This window comes from Bidens hawaiensis, unplaced genomic scaffold (genome assembly GCF_021521415.1).
Source record: "Bidens hawaiensis isolate Kalapana, Puna unplaced genomic scaffold, B.hawaiensis_p1.1 tig00006387_1, whole genome shotgun sequence".
NCBI classification, from domain to species: Eukaryota; Viridiplantae; Streptophyta; class Magnoliopsida; order Asterales; family Asteraceae; genus Bidens; species Bidens hawaiensis.
Genome location: NW_027491429.1, coordinates 1,291,510 through 1,314,824, shown reverse-complemented (window position 1 = coordinate 1,314,824; position 23,315 = coordinate 1,291,510). Strand labels below are relative to the sequence as shown.

Genomic DNA, 23,315 nt, shown 5'->3' with positions numbered 1-23,315 from the left:
AGTTGACCTTAAGAAATCAAAATAACAAAATGTTGAAGATGAATACTTGGATTTGAGAGAGATTTGGAGAAGATGAACAACCAAAATGGTGTATGGAGCCTTGCTTTTATAATGGTAAGAGTATGGTTCATACAAATAGGGTAAATATGCATGTGATGGTTGAAATGGTCAAACAAGTTTTTGGTAAATGGCAATAATGGTCCCCAAAGTTTGGTTTAAGTCATTTTTAAAGAGTTTTAAGGACCAAAAAGAATGTTTTCAAGACCCAAAAAGTGTAAAACTATATTGTAACATAAAATCCATCATTTGATTATATCATAAGCTTTTGTTAACAAAATGGGTCCGTTCATATGATAAACGAATACAAACGAGACCCGAAATTGACGAATGTCACAGTATCTACTACTTTAGGAAATTTCGTCCTGAAATTAAGATGAAGATGATGATGCAAACAAATGTGGATACTTCTCTTTCATTGCGTCTTCTCGTTCCCAAGTAAACTCCGCGCCACGACGTGATTCCCATCGAAATTTTACTAACCGAATACGACTACGCTTGGTTTTCTTCTCGTTGCGATCCAAAATCTCAACGGGTCGTTCAACCATAATCATAGACTTATCAACAGGAACTTCGTCGAGAGGTATATGGAGATTACCCTAGGTTTGGCACTTTTTAAGATTCGAAACATGAAATGTCGGATGAACACCGGCAAGTTCTTGCGGCAGTTCAAGTCGATACGCTACTTTCCCAACACGCTCAAGAATTTTGAAAGGACCAGCGAAACGAGGAGCCAGTTAACCCTTCTTTCCAAAACGGACTACCCCCTTCCAAGGGGATACTTTTAGAATGACAAGATCGTCAACATTAAATTCGATCGGTTTTCGCCGTTTATCGGCATAACTCTTCTGACGATCTCTAGCGGCTAGGAGATTCTTACGGATTTGATTAATGACATTGGTGGCTTCTTGGACCATTTCGGGTCCCGTGATTTAAGCTTCACCGATTTCGTTCCAACAAATCGGGGGAACGACATTTACAACCGTAAAGAGCTTGAAAAGGAGCCACATCAATGCTAGAGTGGTAGCTATTGTTGTAGGAGAACTCGATGAACGGAAGATGAGAATCCCAATTCCCACCGAAATCAAGAACACATGCTCGTAGCATATCCTCGAGAGTTTGGATTGTACGTTCGGATTGACCGTCCGTTTGAGGATGATAAGCGGTGCTAAGATCGAGACGTGTTTCCAAAGCTTCTTGAAGTGAACGCCAAAAATGAGAGGTAAAACGGGCATCGCGGTCGGAGATGATAGACAATGGAAAACCGTGTCGGCATACGATTTCCCGAACATAGATTTGAGCAAGCTGCTCGACAGAATACTTCTCGTGGATCGGAATGAAATGAGCAGATTTGGTTAATCGATCGATGATCACCCAAATGCTATCGTTGCCTTTTTGGGTTTTGGGTAATTTGGTGATAAAGTCCATAGCAATGTCTTCCCATTTCCAAACGGGAATCGGTGGTTGCTCGAGTAGACTAAAAGGTCTTTGATGTTCGGCTTTGACTTTCGAGCAAGTAAGACATTTAGATACAAACAACACTACGTCCTTTTCATACCCGGCCACCAAAAGGTAGCACGAAGATCGAAATACATCTTATCCGCACCGGGATGAACGGAATAATGAGAATTATGAGCTTCGTCGAGAATACAAGTACGAAGGTCATCGCGATCGGGAACCCACAAACGATTGAGAAAATACAAAAGGCCATCGGGTTTGGTTTCGAGTTGAAGTTCGGCTCCACATGACATTTCATCGTACATATTACCTTCTTCGACAGAGGTGCATTGAGCTTGAAAGATACGAATTTGAAGATCGGTTTGAACAATGACGCTTAGAAGTAGAACGGATTTAACATTAACCTTTCGACTTAGGGCGTCGGCGACAACATTCGCTTTACCGGGGTGGTAGCGAATCTCGCAATCGTAATCACTAAGTAATTCGGCCCATCGTCGTTGTCTTTCTTTTTGGTCGAAAATGTGTTGAAGGCTTTTATGATCATTAAAAACCACACATTTTGTACCATAAAGGTAATGTCTCCAGATTTTGAGAGCAAAAACGACGGCACCAAGTTCGAGATCGTGAGTCGTATAGTTCTTCTTGTTGACCTTAAGTTGCTTTGATGCGTATGCGATTACCTGACCTCGTTGCATGAGAACACAACCAAGGCCTTGATGGGAGGCATCGCAAAATACAACAAAATCGTCGTTTCCATCGGGAAGGGTTAGAACGGGAGCATTGCAAAGCATGTCCTTGAGAGTACAAAAGGCTTCCTCTTGCTTCGAACTCCAATCGAAGGGTTGTCCCTTATGGGTGAGAGAGGTAAGAGGCAAAGAGATTTTGGAAAAATTCCGAATGAAACGACGATAATATCCGGCCAAACCGAGGAAGGATCGAATTTCCGTGGGAGTCGTTGGAGTTTTCCAATCCTTAACGGCCTCAGTTTTAGCGGGATCAACATGAATACCTTTGTCGTTTATGATATGTCCCAAAAATTGAAGTTCCTCGAGCCAAAATTCACATTTGGAGAATTTGGCATAGAGTTGTTCGTTTCTAAGGAGCTCGGGAATGGAACGCAAATGATGTTCATGTTCGGCTTTAGATTTAGAAAAGATAAGGATGTCATCAATAAAGTCAATAACGAATTTATCAAGGAATGGTTTGCAAACGCGGTTCATGAGGTCCATAAATACCGCGGGTGCATTTGTTAACCCGAAGGGCATAACCAAAAATTTGAAATGTCCATATCGAGTACGGAAAGCGGTTTTTGGAATGTCTTCTTCGCGAACACGCAATTGATGATAACCCGATCAAAGATCAATTTTGGAGAAACAAGTTGCGCCTTGAAGTTGGTCGAATAAGTCGTCGATACGTGGCAATGGATAACGATTTTTAATAGTAAGCTTGTTGAGTTCACGATAATCAATGCACATACGAAACGAACCATCCTTCTTTTTCACGAAGAGAACGGGAGCGCCCCAAGGAGAAGAGCTTGGACGAATGAAGCCTTTATCGGAAAGTTCTTCGAGTTGGTTTGACAGTTCTTGCATTTCCGACGGGGCTAGAAGATAAGGAGCCTTGGCCACGGGCATCGCGTCGGGCACAAGATCGATTTGGAATTCAATCAGACGAATGGGAGGAAGACCGGTAACATCATCGGGAAAGACATCAAGGAAATCACGAACAATAGGAATATCTTGAATCTTCCTTTCCTTTTTGTCTTTTGTCACAGAGAGAGCTAGAAACGGAACATATACTTTTGGCGTAAGTACTTTTACGATTGAGCACACTACATGAGATTTAGCCTTCGGGGCGTTGCATTTCCAAAGACCTTAAGAATTTTACCGTTGATGAGCGGGATGCGAATGAATTTATCAAAACAAACGACTTAGGCACGGTGCAAAGATAACCAATCCATGCCTACTATGACATCGAAGCTACCCATTTGCATCGGGATGAGATCAATGGAGAATTTATGCTTAGAGAGAATAAGAGAACAATCGCGGACGACGGAATTGATGGTAATAGAATTTCCATTGGCGACTTCAACAGAGAACGGTCGGGAAAGTTTAGTTCGAGGCATCGCAAGTTTCGACTCAAATTTCAAAGAAATAAAACTTCTATCGGCACCGGTGTCAAATAAAATAGAAGCCAAATGATAGTTCACCAAAAACATACCGTTCACAACATCGTTTTCCACTTGAGCTTGATTTGCATTCATCATAAAAGCTCGCCCTTGATTACCATGGTTGACTTGAGGTGCTTGTTGTGGAGGTGGAGGTGGTGCTTGGATGGGTTGGATGAGTGATGCATTGAGTTGGGGAATTTGGGGTTGGTAGGTTTGAACTTGGTAAGCTTGGGTTTGTTAGTAAGGTACGGTCACGGTTTGGTTAGCAAAGGTGAGGCGAGGGAAATTGTTGCGGAAATGGTTTGGATCTCCACAACTGTAACAAGCTCGGGGTGGTTGGGGTTGGTTTGGTGGGTAGGGTGCATATCGGTTTTGGGAATTTTGGGAAAAAATTCTTGGTTGGTTTGGTTGGTTAGGTTGGTTGGGTTGGGTTCTTAGTGGGGATTAGCATGTGGTGTTGAGATGGCCAAGTCTGTTACAAATGGTACATTGGCGACAAGGCGAGTTTGTTGGGTGGTGAAGTTGGCAAGTGTTACATAGCGGGGAGTTCCCAACATAAGGTTTTCGGTTTTGAGGGAGGGTTTGGGTTTGTTGTGGTGGTTGAGGTTGGGTGACGGCATAATTTCGGTAGTTGGTTTTGGGTTTCTTTTTGTTGTTGTTGTTGTTGTGTCGGAAAGAGTTTGAGTAGTTAATAGCTTGTGGTGTGGGTTCAACCTTGGTTTGGGGAGCGGGCTCGGGCTTGTCTTTCTCACTTGCTTTCTTGAGGGTTAGGGTACCCGCCTTCACGTGATTTTCCGATAGCCAACCGGCTAATGTGATGGCTTCCTTAAGGTTCGCGGGTTTGCTACTCATGACTGAGTCCCGGATTTTCATCGGTAAACCCCCAATATATTTATCAATTTCACGTTCGGTTGGGGTAACCAAATGGGGAACAAGGATGCTCAGCTCATGGAAACGGAGTGAGTAAGCGACGTTATCACCACTTTCTTGCTTTAGGTTCCAAAATTCTTCCTCAAGCTTTTGGAGCTCGTGTTTGGGACATAATTTTTTCTTCATAAGCGCCTTGAGCTCGGCCCATGGAAGAGCCATGGCCACATCCGTACCTTGGAGGTGCATAACACTACCCCACCATGTTAGGGCGGTTCCCCTAAACATGCTTGAAGCGAAGTTTGTCTTTTTCGCTTCGGGGCATTCGCTGTGTAAAAACCATTCTCCACATATTCGAACCATTGCAACAAGGTAGTCGCACAGTTGGTTCCAAAGAATTCGGCCGGGTTGGCACTAGTAAATTGTTTAAGCAAGTAGGATGCGGGTTCGGGTTCAATAGGTGCAACAACGGGTGCGGGTTGGTTTGCTTGTATTTGGGTCATAAGTTCGGGAATCACAGCGGCCATTTGCTTGGCGACAAGAGCGGCCATACGTCGGGTGGAGTCCCATCGCGGTTGGCGTCTTAGCGGAGGCATGCTAAAATTTATAAAGAAAATGGGATAAGTTTTGGGTAAAGGAAATGAATACCAAGGTGTATAAAATAAAATAAGATTTCGATTTTTTTGATTTTTGTAAATCCTAGAGTTAGTATGGAGAAGTTGTTAGTGTTAGATAAAATATAAAACTTTTTTTATAAATAACAAAACCGTAAACAAAACGTAAATGATTTTGAGATAGTTAAAGCTTGAAAATTTGAGATTTTTGAGATTTTATAGAGTCGGAAAAATCGCGCGTGAAATCACCACGACTTGATATTCCAACACTAAGTAAAAGGTTTTATAAAACACCACGTTAGAGTCTAAACATGTGCACGAGATCACCGCGAATTTTTCATGTTTTAGACTCAAATAACAATGATAACACAATAAATCGAGATACAACGTCATGTTAAAACACTAGCACAAGAACCACCGTAGTACTATTGTTTTAACACCGAAAATTAGGACGGCGACCGGAACGCTCGCATTCGACTATTTAAAGAATTGACATTTATAACACGGTTTATGGCTTAGAAAACGAGCATTATAACTCAACCATCCCAGATAAGTAAATCACCTTCGATCCTTGGAATCTTTTTGTCAAATGGTCATTTTATAATGTCTCGTTTTCTATGATGGCTACAAACCCGATATAAACGCAACCTTTAAGGGATTTGAAACAACGGGATCCAAGTTAATCTTGTAATCCATAAAACACAATGAAAATCTACTTTTGCGTTGTAAGGTAAGGATACCTTGGAAATACTATGAAAGTGTGTGTATGTGAACATTTAGGATATTGGTGAATTTTAAACAAGTTTATAAATAAACATGTGATATGAACAATTAAATAGAATAAACACGTATGAACACACGTATAGGACCCTAAGCATAACAATTCTAGGTCGTTACGTCTATCCACCTATCTTAATTGTCATGGCTCTGATACCAATCTGTCACACCCCGACCAAAGGCGGCAGAACATGCCGGGGTGCAACGTTTGCTCATAAGCGCATGACACTATTTAAAGCGACAATATTTAACAAACTCATTTCATTTCACAACATCGAAAATGTCACATAACCAAATATTCATAAGTCAAATACAACAAAATATAACAAAATATAGCAAATCAAATATTGTTCATTTTTGCTAATATCCTAACGGTATTTGTGACGTTTTCTTCACCGAACTCCAAAATCAACCTAGATGCAAACCTGTAACATTTCATAAAATAAAGTTTATCAACACAAAGGTTGGTGAGCAATTCATAAATTTGAACAATAGATATATAGTATGAAAAGCCACAAAACTAGTATACAAAACCATAAATAATAGCTATAAACTTGGATAAATAGTTATCGCTAACAAGTTAGCGACACCCAACTATAAGGGGTTGCCAAATAGTTTAGGATTTTATAGTTATCATTAATTGCATTACGTTAACGACACCTTGCCATGAGGGGTTGCCAAATGGTCTAGGATTTATAGTTCCACCATCCAAAAGCGATAAACACATAGGCAAATAAGCATAGAACACCAAATCGAGCAATTATTCAAGTAAAGTATACAACAACGTTTGTGGTTTAAGACCCAAGTATAAAACATTTAGTTTAGATAAGATGAAATGTCACCCCCAAAATAAAAGATAGAAAACGGGGTATGAAGTTACTCACGTTCAAGTATAAAACTTGATCGGTAAAAGATGAATAACCGGACGGATGAAGTTTAACGAGCAAGGCCTAAATGACAATAAAATCTTGGATTTAGAATGGTTGTGTTGAAGATCTTTAAATAAAATAACTGTTGCAAAAAGTAAACAATTAAAGTTCAAGGTTTAAAATGTAACTATTTAAGAATTTATAATAACAATCCTTTAAAAACGTAAGTTTGCTCGAAACCGGGTTAAAGTATATAACCTTAATATTTACTTAACCAATGTTAAGTAATAAGGTGGGAAAAATGCTAAAATGCAAGTTCCTTTGGGACAAAGATACTAAAACGGGTCTTTAACGAGTGTTCGGGTTGTCGGTTCGGGTCTTGACAAATGGTCAAACCCAAAGTCAACTTTCCAACATATTAATTGTTATGAGATAACACATTAAAATATACTAACACTTAACCAAGTAAGTAGATCTATTGTTTAGAACTAACAACGCACGTTAAGCGAGTGTTCGGTTTTGTCGGTCCAAACTATGTGATGAGATCTATCCAACAATTCCAAGTACTTAATAAAATAATTAAAATCAGTTTGTAACTATTTTTAAAGAAATATAAAAGTCTTGATAGCTAAAAACACACTTGTGTGTCTTAAGCGAGTAAAAGTCGGTATGGTTCGGTTTGGTTCGGTCTCCATCTCACAAATAGTTCATAGATGGTTTCTACATGCCCAAATATCATAGAACTTGTATATTGGTTTATAAATGAAGAAAACTTAAATTTTACAACTAAAAAGTTAACAAGTTTTTTAAGCAAAAGTTTCGGTTTAGTTCGGTTTTCATCTCCCAACGAGTTCATAGATGGATTCCATCTGCTTAATATCAAAGAACTTGTAAAAATGATTTTTGAAACTCAAATCTAGCAATAAACATGTTTAAACAACTATTTTAACAAAACTAGTAAACAAAAGTTCGGTTTCCGGTTTGGACTAGTTTCGGTTAAACCGAAGTTAGTCTTATACAAACCCACACCATGGAACTTGTAAATAAGATGAACAAACTAAAAAGGGTTAGAAGTTAGTCATAAGTGATATGTATAATAAGTTATGTGTGTGTAAATATATATATCAAGAACACGAAGTCCTCCATGAAGCCTTGCCTTATGACATTCGAAACTTAACCAACCGGAGTCGGTGAAGTAACAAATAAAGGAAACAAGGGGTGCGTATTATATATATGTTGTACCACCATATTCAAGCGTTAGTAATATTAGATGAACAAGTTAAAATGAAAGACTATAGTTAGTTGACCTTAAGAAATCAAAATAACAAAATGTTGAAGATGAATACCTGGATTTGAGAGAGATTTGGAGAAGATGAACAACCAAAATGGTGTATGGAGCCTTGCTTTTATAATGGTAAGAGTATGGTTCATACAAATAGGGTAAATATGCATGTGATGGTTGAAATGGTCAAACAAGTTTTTGGTAAATGGCAATAATGGTCCCCAAAGTTTGGTTTAAGTCATTTTTAAAGAGTTTTAAGTACCAAAAAGAATGTTTTCAAGACCCAAAAAGTGTAAAACAATATTGTAACATAAAATCCATCATTTTGATTATATCATAAGCTTTGGTTTACAAAATGGGTCGGTTTACATGATAAACGAATACAAAAACAAATACAAACGAGACCCGAAATTGACGAATGTCACACAAGTGTACGGAAAGTTTGTGTTGGCTGATCAAGAAGAAGAAGTTTATATTTGGTATTATAGGGGAGGTGGGCTCGGGCGAAGCCTGGTGAACACAAGACGAAATTCCATGATTTACAAACACACCGGAAACGACCTATGGACTTAGCCGGAAGTCGTGGTAGCACCTCCAACTGTATTATTTTAATTGGAAGTTGTGGAAGAACACAAGTCATGAATAATGATACAAAGATTTGCAATGATATAAATGTGTAATACAAAATAATATGAGGAAACTCTATATTATAATAAACATGACCGACTTGTATATTTATGGAGCGTGATATTGGTTATCATTAGGTAATTATACAAGGCATGAAATAATACAGAATTATAATTATAGTTAATTAATATTGCAACAAGAAAGATGTTTGATGTATGGAAATTTAAATATTGATTTGTATAATATAACAATTACAAAATCACAATAACTTCGTATTTTCAATTTTCAATTTTTTAGTTTTAGAATTTTCAATTTGGAACTTTAAATATTATAAACATTAACTTTTAAGTTTTTAATTTATAAACTTTAATTTGTTAAATTTAAATTATTATAAACTTTGATGTATTCTGATATTGTTTCAATGGCATGATAAATTATTGTGCAATACGACAAATACGGTAAAATATAATACGATGAGAAAGAAAAACTCAACGTGCATTAAACTTTAAAAAGGCATGTTCTAATGTAACAAGCGTTTAAATAGTCTTATTATTTGAGGTGGTCTCTTATCTTAACTCGGTAAACTTGTTATATATTTAGCTTATGTGTAATGCAAATCTAAAGAAAAAAAAAAAGAAAATTCATAAATTTCAATATGGCTTCTCGTCTTCTGAAATCGGTAAACTTGTTACATATGTAGCTTATGTTACGATTTAAATTCATTATCTATTCACTAATTTCCTTTATGTATAAAGAAATGATTTAAGACAAAGTTAATGCTTAAACTTTGTTTTTTTAACGACGTTAGCTCGGTGGCATCGGTGTATCCACCAAAAGGCCGTAACGCTTCTAACCCCGAGTTCAAATCAATCTGAGTGATGGTCACCCATATTTACAGAATTTGGTTTAACTGTGGACCTCTCCAAGAGGAAACTATTTAATTTGTAGGAAAATATATGAATTCTCCCTTAATAGTCTATACTTTTTTTCAAGGTAACGTTATCTGTATAATAAACAATATCGAAATCAGGCCCCGTGATCAAACACGAGAACATACAATTTTAGCAACCCGCGACTTTTTTCTATATAATGAGAAAACTAAAACTTGACCCACACGTAAATAATTAACCTTATCAAATTATCCATACAAGACTCAAAAACATAATCCAAATATGACTCAAAACACCTTTAAACTTATCGTAATAATAAACTTGATATATATAATAACTTTAAACAACTAGATAAACTTATAAGATTAAGCCTTCAAGTCTTACCTGACATAGACTTCACATTTAAAGCCCTTTTCAATCTATTAAAGTTTTCACATCTACACGTATTATGAACTGCTAAGTCAGCACTTGATTAAACATAGTTTTGAACAGAAAATTAATGTGTATTATTTTGGATAATCTTCACACATGTAAAAATTAGAGGACAGGCAACAGTAAGTTATCAACACATCAACACATGCTTTTATTATAAAATGCAACATTAATTGACTAAGGTAAAAAGAACAATTTAATTAAGTATAATTACTTGAAAACTAAGAAAACATTAGGGTAAACCGATCATGTGCGTCTTTGACCTTTGTATGGAGACACGAGAGTCTCCATGTATATCACTCCTTCCCGTTCATGGTCAAAACGCCCAGGAAGAAAATAATATGTGTCTTTAAAGTAATCTTCCAAATCTACATTCTTAAAAGAGTTTGTGTCCTCCAAAACGGCCAAACAATTCCCATTCCTCATGATGTTTATATGCCTGAATTGCCGATAACTTGTGCTATCAAATGCCATCACTTTTATCCACTCGTCACCATCCATCCTCCACATATCACACTTAAAACCCTCATAAGGGGTTCTCTATAACCAACACACAAGTGAATGCAATCACTAAGAACCACTACTTTCACACCTAAAGTTGAATCATCAGGAAAAGGTGATAATTGTATTTTCTTAAATTTTCAGACTCCACGTCAAAACTGATAAGGCCGCATTCTGGACCTAGTCCCAATCCCCAACTGGCAAACTTGAAGTAAACTTTCTCGCCCAAGAATGTAGGCGGCCACCAACTATAGATTGGTATGATGATGTTTTCTAAACATGGAATCTTTCTCCATGAGTCTAGTCTATGGGAATAAATAAATGTGCCGCCAATATAACAACCCATATGTAGAAGTTTATAATCGTTAGAAGAGTCGACGTAGAAAACTAATGCGTTTTTTGAATAGAAAACTAATGTATTATTTTGAATAACCTTCACACATGTTAAGATAACAATAATAGGCAACATAAATTGACTAAGGTAACAAAAACAATATAGTAAGGTAACATAACAATAATTATACTGATATAATTACTTGAAAATGAAAAGCAAGAAAACATTAGCGTAGACCGATCATTAGTGTCTTTGACCTTCGCCTGGAGACACTAGAGTCTCCATGTATATCACTCCTCTTTGTTCATGGTCAAAACGGCCATGAAAAAAAATAATATAGGTCTTTAAAGTGATCTTCCAAATTTATATTCTTAAAAGAGTTCTTGTCCTCCCAAATCGCCAACTAATTCCCATTTCTCCTGATGTGTATATGCCTGAATGAACAATGACTTGGGCTATCGAATGTCGCCATTTTTATCCACTCGTCACCATCCATCCTCCACATATCAAATTTAAAACCCCCATAAGGGATACATTCATAAACAACACACAAGTTAATGCAACCATTGAGAGCTACTAAATTCATACCAAAACTTGCACCACAAGTTAAAGGTGAAAATTGTATTTCCTTAAACTTTTCAGACTCCACATCAAAACTGATAAGGCCGCGTTGTGGACCTCCCGATCTCCAAGTTTCCAGCTTGAAGTAAACTTTGTCACCCAAGAATATAGCTTGCCACCAATTAAAGCTTCTTATGATGTTGTTTTCTAAACATGGAATCTTTCTCCACAAGTCTAATCTCCGGGAATATATAAAACCCTCGCCATTGTAAGAAACTATATTTAGAAGTTTGTAATCGTTAGAAGAGTCGACGTATAAAGCAAAAACACTATAGATCTTAACATCGAAACTAGTACAAATAATCTTGCAAGCGCCGGTGAGTGGATTCCAAAAGGCTAATTCATGTGTGTTCTTAACGGCTACACATACCAATCCATCTAAACTTGCTAAAATCACCACATCACCCATAAACGGACTAGGACGAGTGGTGACTGAATCATGGTTCACGGGTTCACAATCAAGTGTACGAAAAGTTCGGGTTGGCTGATCAAGAAGAAGAAGTTTATATTTGGTATTATAGCGTAGGTGGGCTCGGGCGAAGCCTATGTTAGAATAAATATATATTTTATATATATTTATATATGGCCCTTATAATTATTTATCTTATTATTGATCATTGACCTAAATAACCTTATGTTTATAACTGGTAAATCCTTGATGGACGGAATTACCCTTACTAACATTAATAGGGTTTCCCCTTGGGTGTATATATAGAGAGCTTACTAGAGAGGTTAATAACTAATGATGAATAATAACACCATAAGAATCATCCCCTACCTCTCTCTCTCAAATCGTGTTCATCAAGAACACCTAATCTCCATCCTAACCATACACCCTAAAGGGGAACTCGATCAGATTAAGAAGATGTCAATCTCAAACATCACTGGATTATCAGGTATTACATATTTCCTTGTTTCCATTATATCATCGATTATAGAAACTGATCAACATGTGGTATCAAAGCATGATGTTGATTAATCAGTTTCTTCGATGTCCATAAAAACTGGAATTAAAATAGGAAACGAGTTTTTGATTAAAACCCTTATGTTTACGGTTTTGATCATCATCATAAAACTGATTGGATCTGATGTTCGTATTACTTCTAACGAATTGTTAGGTCTGATTAAAACCTGTTCATTATAAAAACCTGATTATTTTCGAAATCTGTTTTACAAAACTTTCAGATTTCGATTCCAGTATTAAATCTGATAATATAATCGAAAACAGTTTCGTAAAATTCTTGAAACTGTTCTTGTTTTTTCGAAGATGTTCTTGAAGAACATCATAATTTTCGAAAACTAACCTTAATTAGGATTAACTTGGGAAAATGAAATCTGTTAAAGAGATAATATTATCTCTAAGTTTAATTTCAAAATCTTTTAAATAAAATAAAAGATATAATTTTGAAATCTTATTAAAATTAGAGATAATCTAAAACTTTAAAGAAATAATATTATCTCTAAGTTTAATTTCAAAATCTTTAATATAAAATAAAAGATATAATTTTGAAATCTTATTAAAATTAGAGATAATCTAAAACTTTAAAGAGATAACATTATCTCTAAGTTTAATTTCAAAATCTTTTAAATAAGATAAAAGATATAATTTTGAAATCTTATTAAATTTTGAGATAATCTAAAACTTTATAACAGAATCTCCCAAATCCCTTAAAATTAGGAAAAGGTTATCAGGTTGATTATTCTTTTCGAATTCTGCTAATGTTGCGAATCAAGGCATCTATTCACAACAACTGGACTCTAATCGCAACAAATGAAATGTTGCGAAATCGCATGATGTTGCGAGAATTACATATTATCTTGCGAGTAACATGTTGCGAATGTCCACTAATTATGTTGCGATCAGAACCTAGCATCACAGAATGTTGCGAAGGGACATATGTTGCGAAAAGTCACTAATGTTGCGAACCTTAAGATGTTGCGAGTATTACTTAAGATGTTGCGACGAGCTAATTTTGCAAGATGTTGCGAGTATTACCTATTGATGTTGCGATCAGCCCATAAAATCACAGGATGTTGCGAGTACTCTTAATCGCAACAATTACGTTGCGAGTGTTTTAAATCGCAACAATGCTGATTACATCACAACAACTCCATTCGCAACATCTCTCATAACAACATCATTCGCAACATCTCTTATAAAACATCAATCGCAACATCTCTTATGACTGCACTGTTCGCAACATCTAAAATCCCCTAACCAAATTCGCAACATCACTTCGAAGAAATCGCAACTTTACTTATATCTTACATGTTGCGAAATGATCAGAAACCCTTATATATAACCTAACTGATTAAGGGGCCCTGCTCCGTTAAATTACTTAACTTAAATAACACTTATAGTTCACTTCTGCCCAACGGTGATGTGTAACCTAATATTGTTATTTAAGCCTAATTAAGTATGTCACTTAAAAGTGTATGTCCTAACATTATCAGACATTCGCATGACTTTAGTTTTGCTTAACTTAAACAACACTTCATGAGTTCACTTCTGCCCAATGGTGATGTGGTAGCTTAACAAAGTTGTTTTAGTCTAACTAAGCATAGTCATCTAAAAGATGAGTATCCTAAAATTGCTAGATACTCAAATGACATTAACTTTGCCTTAAATACCTTAAATGTCTCAATTCTGCCCAACGGTGATTTGTTACATTTATGTATTGCAAACTTACCTTGTGCATAACAACTTGATTGTTCCAATTCTGCCCAACGGTGATTTGTTACAATTATTTTCGCACAAGAATTTTATACTTAAATAATACATTTTCTGCCCAACGGTGATCTATTTTATTTAAGTATAATAAAATTAATTTTGGTGTTATACTTAAAATTATCACATCTTCATAATGATCCTTACATTAATGATCCTTCATTAATGATCCTAATTTCAGTCTGCCTTATTAGATTACCCATAACATAAATCACTCTAAAATTCTTCTATAAAGTTTGAATCTCAAACCTAAATCATCCACTCTTATTACAAAACCTAAGAAGAGTTTTGCTTCTAAAAGGGTCTTATAAAATTTGCCCTTTTGAGTCTTGATTATCCTTAAAGACTTGAAATTCTTACTGCTCATTCTGATAAAAGTATTACAGAAAAACACTTGAGCATAATCAGTGGGATAAATAAATATGTCTCTTATGATAATCAAGAACTCCTTACATGATTCCTATCAGGTGAGCAATTACGGATTCTAAAATTCCTAAGACTAACGTTTTTTTTTTTTCTATGGAAATAATAGAGTCAAAACAATTCCTAAGATGCATGCAAAACACTCTAATTCTAAATAAAAAGGTTAATTGGCATTTGTGAATACATCCTAATATTTAATTCCATGACCCATAAACTGAGAGCTTATACATGGAACTTAATGAAGTCTTTTCAGTGTATTACTTTTCCACCAGTACAATTAGATGCCTTAAGAATCAACTATAAACACTCAGAAGTACTAAAGGAAACTGAGTGTGTTGCTAGCAATATATGTACAGGAAAAGGAATGCCTAAAATTGAAAATCAAATGTTATTCACCTTATTACCACTAAACCTTAAAAGATGATAGTTCTAAAGTCTTGAAACAAAATACAAGTACTGCTTCCAGCTCTAAGTTCTCAAAGGGAAAGTCTCACTGCAAAATCATGCCATTAGACTAGGCACGAGCAAAGAGACTATCCATACCTCAAGGGAACAGTTGGCTAAGAAAGGTAGTTACCAATTAATGATATTTAACTCCACTAATATTAATATCCCTATTAACACATGTTAGTTGAGTTTAGTTTTATACGTTTCCTTATCAGAAATCGATAATAATTAAGATGAGAGTCAGTGACTCATTTAATGTTAAGGTTGTAAGAACCATAAAAGCTGTTTTGTATTAAGCTTTATGATACCTTAAACATTCTAGAGTTTACTCAGAATTTAGTATCAATACTAAAGCTACATTTTGACAGTTATAAGGTTTTAAATGACCAAAACAAAGTCACTACTAACTAAAACTATCATATTATCGGTCGTTATTATCTGAATAGAAACCTTATAAGATAAAACTAAGCGATGCTACAAATTTCACAACCTTTTGTTATCATAGAAATGAGAATTTAACAAAAGATAAATGAGACTTACGTACTTCATCCATTAAGACCAAAATTTTCATGAGAAATCATGACTCGGTTGACAAAGGATGAATTGCCATTAAATCTCATTCTTAGTGATTTGAAAGCATGTGTTAAATGCCCTAAATATAAACTGGATAAAGGGAGTAAGTGAGGTCCACCATAAGTTAAAATTCACTGCTATTAGTGGAGCTTAGAAGAATATCAACTTGTATCTAATCTGTTTCCTACTGGACAAGTTCTTTAAAGAAATCAATTCATATATACTTATCAGTATTCCTTCTAAATATGTCCTTAAAATTTCTTATGAAATATGGACAATAAGGAAATCAAGTCTAAACTGTATGAAAGTTTCCTATGACATGAATCGCCAAAACTTGTATGGAGTTTTAGAGGCCTAAAAGATCAGTGGGAGCACTGAGTGTCCTTATATGCAAGAGATGGGGGAGAAACAACTTAATCTACCTCATAAAACATCCCTTGTATAAGACACTGCTCCATTATATCTTGTCTCCTTAACATTTAATGCTACTCCTAACAAATTTTGTTGGATACCTAAATATGGGAAAACTTATATTTCTTACCAAGACTAATTAATATAATCCTCAATTAGAATTTATTGGTCTTCTGATGTTGACCCTAAGCATGCTGAATTCTTACATATTTCTAAGGTCAGTAGGAGCAGTAAAAGTCCTTATCATAACTTGGCTAAGTACAAGACGCGGGGGGAGAGATTGTCGCTTACTTTAACTCCGATTACACCTCTAGTACACCATACTGCACCAACTCTTACATACTTAGAAACTAATATTGCTCCTAATATACCTGAAAATATGAAACTCCTTATAAACCCAATAATCAACTCAGGAGGTCATCTAGGTCTCAAAGGCCTACTAACTTTGATGATTATGTACCCTACCTGACTAAAGATTAAATGGATTTTGGAAGGTTTAATGATCCTACCTCTTCCAATTAAACCATTAGTATCAATCAATCTTCTAAAATAGTATAACGTTTGGGATTTGGTTGAATTACCTAAAAGGTAGTCATTACTAAACTAAATCTGAATGAATAACGTTAATACACTAAAGGTATGATTGATTGATAAAGGTATACTCAAGAGGGAATAAATTATCAAAGAACCTAGTTCCTTGTCTTACAAAAGGTTACTTTGAGGATCATCACTGTTCTAGTAGCTTATAATAATTTAGAGCTACATTACATGAACATTAAAACAACTTTCCCTAACACTGGCCTACATGTTCGTAAAATAACCTGTAAGTTCTAAACTGAAGGTTAAGAACACTTAGTTTGTAAGTCAATAAAATCCATGTATGGGTTGATGCAAGAATCAATAATGAAATCATAATGCAACTCTCTTCATCAAGAACTAAGTGGATTGATTTACCTACCTCAAGATGAGTGGGAGCAACTAATGTAAACTTGTCCTTATATAGATGACATTCTTTTGACAAGTATATGTTACATGAGTCAAAGTATTGTTAACGCATATCTTGACCTAATCAATCTCGGAGATACCTCTTATTTAATAGTTATCAAAATACACCGAGATAGACTCATTAGTTTTATATGTTTTACATGAAACGGGTCCTTACACTTGTAACATACAATATTGCTCTCCTTTAGAGGCTAATAGGATAAATGAGATTATTTCCTTATGCATCATTAATTAGATGCCTTAAGAAGGTTCAAATCTATACTCGTTTAGATATTGGTCACATTGCTAAACACTAGACTAATTATTTCTATTGTGAAGCATCTGATAAAATATCACAATATCTCTAAGAAACGAGACACAATAATTTAAAGAAGAAGAAGTGAGAACTAAAAAACGGTTGACTACTAATATTCTAACTTTGTCAACTTCTGGGTATATCCTTATGTCAGCAGACATTACTATCTCATGAAGGAGTCCTAACTAACTGATAACAACGACCTAAGTTATAATGACATAATATGTTGCTGATCATAACGCAACGTGTCACTAAATGTTGTTGGAAAACTTTATCAGTTGACTCATAATTTATTAACTTCATATAAATCCAATATTGAAGACTTATTGTGATAAAGTCAGCTACCCTTATTTCTTGAACAGTAACAGTTCAAGCGGAGCTGCATTAGAATTCGATACAAGTCTAAATTATTGTTCGCTTATGACTTAAGAACAAATAGAGGAAACTAAACTTTTGTATCGAATGCATTCATGATATGCTTATGGATCCACTAATTAAAGGTCTGTCACCCATAAGTCTCCTAAATGGCCAATAATAGAGACGGGTTTTACCAATGACCAAGCGCAACTGCGTATCGTACTATGAATGATTAATTATTAATTTTTCCTCATACGTTGAAAATTTGTTTTGTCTCTAAATACGTTCATGCATGCCTAAAGACGTATAGACACTAATTATACAAATCAACGGTAAGGGCTTATTTGTCAATTTGATCCTAAAGTTAGGTTTTAAATTTGAGTTGTAGTATGATTAATGGGGGTCCTGAGTCGAATATTGATTCAACGACTGTATTTCTCTGCTGCAATTTGGGTTTAGAACTAAAATGAGTATTAACCTCTTATCAGACTAATCTAATGCTCATAATAAATAATTACTAGGCCAAGTGGGAGAATGTTAGAATAAATATATATTTTATATATATTTATATATGGCCCTTATAATTATTTATCTTATTATTGATCATTGACCTAAATAACCTTATGTTTATAACTGGTAAATCCTTGATGGACGGAATTACCCTTACTAACATTAATAGGGTTTCCCATTGGGTGTATATATAGAGAGCTTACTAGAGAGGTTAATAACTAATGATGAATAATAACACCATAAGAATCATCCCCTACCTCTCTCTCTCAAATCGTGTTCATCAAGAACACCTAATCTCCATCCTAACCATACACCCTAAAGGGGAACTCGATCAGATTAAGAAGATGTCAATCTCAAACATCACTGGATTATCAGGTATTACATATTTCCTTGTTTCCATTATATCATCGATTATAGAAACTGATCAACAGCCTAGTGACCACAAGAAGAAATTCCATGATTTACAAACACACCGGAAACGACCTATGGACTTAGCCGGAAGTCGTGGTAGCAACTCCTACTGTACAATTTCAATTGGAAGCTGTGGAAGAACACGAGCCATCAGACATGAATGATGATACAAAGATTTGCAAATAATATATAAGGAAACGTGATATTGTTATGATTAAGTAAATTGTATACTAACTTTTAGGGATTTGATTAATTAGTATTGCATCACAATAACTTCATAATTTTAATTTTTTTAACTTTTAAATTTCCAGTGTTTGAAATATAAATTTTATAAACTTATAATTTTTATGTTTTTAAAGTTTAAAATTTAATTTCATTAATTAATAATCAAATGTAAATCTTATTGTTGATCACGATTCCATGACAATTCCTTAGGCCGGTTATTATGATTTAACGCCGAAGCCGGAAGATGCTACCATCATCCATGTCGAAGCCACCTCCACATAACCTGCTATGTGGGAACATAGCACAACGCCCTTGCCCTTTACGTCCCTTCACGCCACGGACGTTAAGCCACAATCACCGGTCTTAAAGAGACTAATTTTAGAGCTTTAAGAAAAAATGTCAAATGTATTTTAACAAAAACTTATTAATATTCATTTGTGAATAAAGTAGTCATATTTTTTTAACTTTCACTTAAAATAAGATTGTACAACATATATAGTAAAATGAATGAGAGTGTTTTTTTTTGCATTTTTTAGGTAATATAAATAGAAAATGAAATGGATCCTAAGATGGGACGGGGTGGGAGTCGGAACTCCTAGGAAACACTGGTCGGTGCGTGAACACCACGAACTCCTAGGAAACACTAACCCGGTAACCCCGTGCGTGAACACCACCCTCCTGGATCCCGAGGGACCATTTTTTCCCTTGAAAATAAGGGAATAGCTCTTGCTTTCTCCTGGTTGAATTTTGAGTGGTTTAGGATGACACCATCATATTTAGGGAAATATGAGGAAAAAAAAGAAGAAAAATATTTTTTGATGTGGCATGAGAAAAAAAAAGCGGTAAAACAACATTACGTTGTGAGATCAAGTCTATGTATTAGGAAAAAAAAATAAAGCTTGATAGATAATTTTCTCTTAATATTTTATGCAAAAGACATAAATTATTACTTAAAAGTTATCTTATTATTTTTTAAACTATTGTAATTTAATTCTTTCTGAAAGTTTAATGTTTTCTGACTAATGCCTAATTAATATATTTTTTTCGAAAAAAGCAAGTGTATTTAATTACCATGTCATAAAGGTTATTTATGTGAGTTTAAGCCTACATAAAATCCCATACAAGAAGTTCAATACCATTAGAAGTTTCATTTTTGCAAGTGCTTGTATATTTTTAAACATACCGTTATCCATATAAAACAGCAATACTTCAAATGTATAGTGTAATCTTGTTAGAAATCAGGCCCGATAACATGAGAATACACGATTTGAAAAACTTGTTCGACTTTTTTCTTTATAACAAAACTGAATGCTTGACCGTCACATAAATCGTTAACCCTATCAAACTCTTTATACAATACTAACGTACTATGACTCACTTTTAAACATATCCTAATAAATTCGATAAACATAATGACTTTAAACAATAGGATATGTTAGAATAACCTTCACACATGTTAGAGGGACAAGCAACAATATAAATTATCAACACATCTACACAAGCTTTTATGATAAAATGCAACATTAAATGACTAAGGTAACAAGAATCCCTTTAATGAAGTAACATAATAATGAGTAAACTAACATATAATTACTTGAAAACTAAGAAAACATTAAGGTAGGCCAATCATGTGCCGCCACTCGCCTGGAGACATGGAGACAAGAGAGTCTCCATGTATATCACTTCTTTCTGTTCATGACCAAAACGCCAAGGAAAAAAATAATATGCCCCTTTAAAGTAATCTTCCAAATCTATATTCTTAAAAGAGTTTTTGTCCTCCAAAACGGCCAAACAATCCCATTCCTCCAGATGTGTATATGCCTGAATGGCGTGAATGGCCGATAACGTTGGCCATCGAGTGTCGCCGCTTTTATCCACTCGTCACCATCCATCCTCCACATATCACACTTCAAACCCTTATAAGAGATATCTTTATAACCAACACACAAGTGAATGCAATCATTGAGAGCCACTATTTTCATGGGACCTAAAGTTGCATCAACAAGAAAAGGTGGAAACTGTATTTCCTCAAACTTTTCAGACTCTACATCAAAACTGATAAGGCCGCGTTGTGGACCTCCTGATCTCCAATTTTCCGGCTTGAAGTAAACTTTCTCACCCAAGAATATAGCTTGCCACCAACTACACCTTCGTATGATGTTGTTTTCTAAACATGGAATCTTTCTCCACGAGTCTAATCTCCGGGAATATATAAAACCCTCGCCATGGTAAGAAACTATTTTTAGAAGTTTGTAATCGTTTGAAGAGTCGACGTAGAAAGCAAAAGCACAATAGGTGTTAACAACGAAACTAGTACAAATAATCTTGCAAGCGCCGGTGAGTGGATTCCAAAAGGCTAATTCACGCGTGCTCTTAAGGGCTACACATACCAATCCATCTAAACTTGCTAAAATCACCACCTCACCCATAAACGGACTAGGACGGGTGGTAATTGAATCATGGTTCACGGGTTCACAATCAAGTGTACGAAAAGACGTTTGGGTTGGCTGATCAAGTAGAAGAAGTTTATATTTGGTATTATAGCAGAGGTGGGCTCGGGCGAAGTCTGGTGAACACAAGAAGGACTTCCATGATTTACAAACACATCGGAAACGACCTATGGACTTGGCCGGAAGTCATGGTAGCACCTCCGACTGTATTATTTCAATTGGAAGCTGTGGAAGAACACAAGCCATGAATGATGATACAAAGATTTGCAATTTTACACCACAAATTGTGTAATACAAATAATATATAAGGATGAATTTGATAAATATAAGGAAACTTGATATAATAATAAACAGGAGACTTGTTATATATGGAACGTGATCTTGTTAGTAAATTGTTAGGGTTATATATTTTACTGCTGTCACGATTAGTAATGGTTATATATTATTGAAATTGTTATCATCATATAAAACTATACAAGTACAACTTTTGTTATTTGAATTTATAAGTTTTCTTATGTAATTTATTTAGCTTTCAAAAGCTATGTTTCATATCTATGTCTCTAAGGGGGTGTTTGGTAGAGAGATTTGAGGGTGGAGAATTAGGTTTCTCTTGTTTGGGAGAATTAGGCGGAGAATTGGGCGGAGAATTGGTTTTCTCTGAGAATTGGGTGTAGGCAAAAAGTAGAGAAATCCAATTCTCTCCATTTGGAAGAGAAATAGAATTCTCTCTGCTTCTAAATCTCGTCTCTGCTCTACTCCGTTCGCGTATGATGATGATGATGCTCCGACCGACGATGGTGATGATGATGCCGACGTCCGGCACGGCGGCCGACGACGCAGCCACGTCCGTTCGCGTCTCTGAGCCAAAACGAAACCCTAAATCGCGAGGCGGTGTTGCGAGGCGGAACCCTAAATCGCGGTGTTGATGTTGCGCGGCGATGATGATGACGCTCTACTCCGTTCGCGGTGTTGCGACGCGTCTCTGAGCCACCATTTCTCCACCATGATGATGCCGAGGCGGAACCCTAATCACGTCTCTGCTCCCGTTTCTCCACCCATTTCTCTATTGTACCAAACAAAGGAAATGATTGTCAATTCTCCACCCATTTCTATTTCTCTCCAATTCCATTTCTCTCCCATTTCTATTTCCATTTCTTCCCATTCTTTTTCTCTGTACCAAACACCCCCTAAGAGTTGTCCTCCCAAATCGTTAACCAATCCCCATTTCTCCTAAAGTGTATATGCCTCAATGACCGATAATAATTTGATAACTATTTGGGCTAGCAAATTCCGTCACTTTTATCCACTCGTCACCATCCATCCTCAGCATAGGGGTATCTCTATAATCGACACACAAATAAATGCAATCATTGAAAACCATTAACTTCACACCTAAACTTGACCACAAGGTAAAGGTAGAAAATGTGTTTCCTTAAACTTTTCAGACTATACATTCATGAAGGTTAATATAAGAAGGTTAATTTGTATTCATGTGTTTTATTTTGAATAACATTCACACATGTAAACAATAAGAGGGATAAGCAACAATAAGTTATTAACACATCTACACATGCTTTTATGATAAAATGCAACATTAGTTGACTAGTTGACTCATGTAACAAGAACAATATAGTGAAGAAACATAACAATGAGTAGATTTGACATACATAATTACTTGAAAACTAAGAAAACATCCGGGTAGACCGACCATGTGCGTCTTTGACCTTCGCCTGGAGACATGAGTGTCTCCAAGTATATCACTCCTTCTCGTTTACAGTAAAAACGCTTAAGACTAGTAACGTATTTATTTTAAGCACTCTTCCAGATCTATACTCTTAAAAGAGTTGTTGTCCTCCAAAATCGCGAGCCAAGTCCCATTCCTCTGTACGTGTATACGCCTCCAAGACCGGGAATATTGTGGACTAATGAATGCCCACATCTTAATCCACTCATCGCCATCAAGCCTCCAGATATCAGACTT

At 35.6% G+C, this 23,315-nt stretch overlaps 1 long non-coding RNA gene and 2 pseudogenes across 1 annotated transcript in view; all 3 read right to left on the bottom strand.

Annotated features, from left to right (window-relative positions):
• LOC143632304 (uncharacterized) overlaps positions 1–20,393 on the bottom strand; it is a 32,479-nt gene extending 12,086 nt beyond the window's left edge. Inside the window, exon 1 of the long non-coding RNA XR_013153500.1 lies at positions 20,330–20,393. This is a non-coding gene — a long non-coding RNA (uncharacterized LOC143632304). The remainder of the gene's footprint in view (positions 1–20,329) is intronic.
• On the bottom strand, positions 11,282–18,810 carry LOC143632383 (F-box/kelch-repeat protein At3g23880-like; annotated as a pseudogene).
• Positions 20,394–20,635: 242 nt separating the features above from the next.
• On the bottom strand, positions 20,636–21,861 carry LOC143632333 (putative F-box protein At3g49980; annotated as a pseudogene).
• Positions 21,862–23,315: the final 1,454 nt, after the last annotated feature.